This window comes from Myodes glareolus, chromosome 7 (genome assembly GCF_982192425.1).
Source record: "Myodes glareolus chromosome 7, mMyoGla1.1, whole genome shotgun sequence".
Classification (NCBI taxonomy): Eukaryota; Metazoa; Chordata; class Mammalia; order Rodentia; family Cricetidae; genus Myodes; species Myodes glareolus.
Window position 1 is genome coordinate 73,979,108 of NC_142032.1, and position 2,477 is coordinate 73,981,584.

The window sequence follows — 2,477 nt, forward strand, 5'->3', positions numbered from 1 at the left end:
TTACCACTGCCTGGTCTGTTAGGTTGACCAGTGGGGCTGTTTTACTCTCTGATCTTCAGGCAATTAAAATACAAATGAAATGCCACTACACTGGACTCATAGGGAGTGACATTATTTGAAAGGATTAGGACACGTGGCCCTGTGGAGGAAGTGTGTCACCCGGGGGTGGGCTGTAAGGTTTCCGAAGAAACTCAAGCCAGACCCAGTGGTTCACAGTCTCTTCCTGCTGCCTGCTGACACAGCACTGTGTCTGCCTGATGCTACCATGCTTCTCACCATGACTATAACAGACTAAACCTCTGAACTGGAAAGCAAGCTCCCCATCTCAATGAAATGTTTTCCTCTATATGAGTTGCCGTGGTCATGGTGTCTCTTCAGCAACAGAAACTCTAAGACAGGCACCCAGGTGAGCCCAAAACTTGAACCCTGTCCATCCTGGGCTTCACGAGACCCTACTCTCATCACCCTTCTGCCTGGGCTGTATATTTGCTGACTAGGCCTTCATGGGGCCTTGTAGACATTCCCTAGCAGGGCTTCTTCTCAGTCTCCAGGGTACTAACGCAGGGCTTCTTCATGGCTGTAAGTATCCTGGCAGCTGTGATGACCTTGGCTAACAGGAGGTGAGCCATGGTTTTGCTGTGCTAATGGTCAGAGGCCCACAGCTCAAGATGCCCCCGTGACATCAAACACACTCTTCTGAGCTGGTGGATGTCACTCTTTCCCCTGTGGCAGAGCCCAGGATGTGGAGGCTCCACTCTTGTGCATGGGGACAGTCCTGTGGTGTTCATGTGGGAAGGATGGGAAGTTTGGACCTCTCTCCCTGGCTGCAGTCTCTGTTCTCAGTCATATGTAAACTGTTAGTGTGGCTTTGGGTGTCATATTACTGCCACATGGGCTGTTCAGTGATGCAGGGGACAGGAAGGGGGACTAATTCCCCTCCTGGGGCTGCCTTGGCCGGTTTCTGAGTCAGCATCCCCAGGAGGGGCTCAGTGTACACAGGAGAGTGGGCTCTGTGTAGAGACTGTGAATGCACTCAGGCATCTGGAGTCTTCTGAAACCAGAAGGGAACCTACACCCTAATCCCAAGAGAATGTGGAGAATGAGTAAGGCTGCTTCACGCTGGCCTGGCAGAGCCGGAAACCCACTCCGTCTTCCCGAGCTTGGCATGGCCGACAGTGCCTCAGCTTGAGGGACTTCAGTGTTTTCCTGGTCATTTGTGGGGCAGCCATTCCCTCTAGGACTGGGGTGGAGCAGCAGAAGGCCTCGAATGGGTTTTCTCCCTTTCCTCAAGGCGAGAGGGACTGGGGTTAATGCGTGTCCCTGTTTGGATGGCCAGAGTTTAAGACACACTTTGTGGGGGTGGGAACGAGGTGGGAGTGACTGAGAGAGAGACCTTAAAGCCCGTGTGGGAGTGACATGGGGAGGAGCTGAAGTAACCAGTTTGGAACCTTTTTTAAAGTCGCCATGGTTCAAATCCAGGGCTGAGGAGCCAGACTCAAAACAGGAGTGACCTCAGGATGGGGAAACTGGGTTGCTTCAGTGCTTAGGGCATAAAGTTTCGGAAGCCAGCTCAGCGGGGGCGTCAAGGCCTCATGGGGCGGTTGCTGTCTCCGCAGGTGCCTGGTGATACTGAGAAGGGGGGCCACGTGAAGGGGGTAGAAACAAGCGAGGGGCTGCTTTTCCGAGCAAAGGAGTGCTGGAGAGGAAGAGGGGTGCCAGCTGACATCTCGGGAAAGAGCAGGCTAACTCAAGGACTTCCTCAAGCTTTGTGTGTACGTTCATCCTGTCTTCGGACCCTGTGTATAGGTGCAGGGTTGAGGCTCATTGGCAGATGTTACTGAATGCAATGGCAGAACCCAGAATCGGAACACGGCTATGAGCAAACTGTATTTGCCAAGCGCCCCCACCCCCACCCCGGGTGACTCCGAGCCTCGCTCTCTGGGGTTTGTGTGGTGGAGATCGTTCTTCAGAGAGGATGATTTGGTGCTAAAAGCAGAGACAGCTTCTGTGGGTGCTTCATGGGGAAGAATAAGCAGTACTAGGTGACCTTCTAGAAGCATCCTGTGAACTTGTCCAGGAGACAACCTTCTGGGCAGGAGCTAAGGCCAGAAAGGTTTTTAAACTCCACAAAAGCCTTTGTGTTGCTCACAGCTGCTGACCAATGCCCGCTGTTTTCAGGAAGGACGGGAGCTGGGGGTGGGGGGCAGGCTGATGATGTCTGTAGTTGGGCCTAGTCCATAAGGTAAGGCTTTTGTTTTAAGTTTTCATTAAGTCAGGGTATTTGGAGAGGGCTATCCTCCATCTGTTGCTGTGCCTAACCTGAGCTGGGTAGCCTCTGAGCTGGTTGATAAATACCGACGGGATGACAAGTGTTTACTGCGTGTTTACTATGTGCTGGAGTGTTGTTTATGTGGGTTATGTGCTTTATGTGTGCCTTGTGTGGGTGATCTGACAAGCCTGCTCACTTTGTCTGTAAA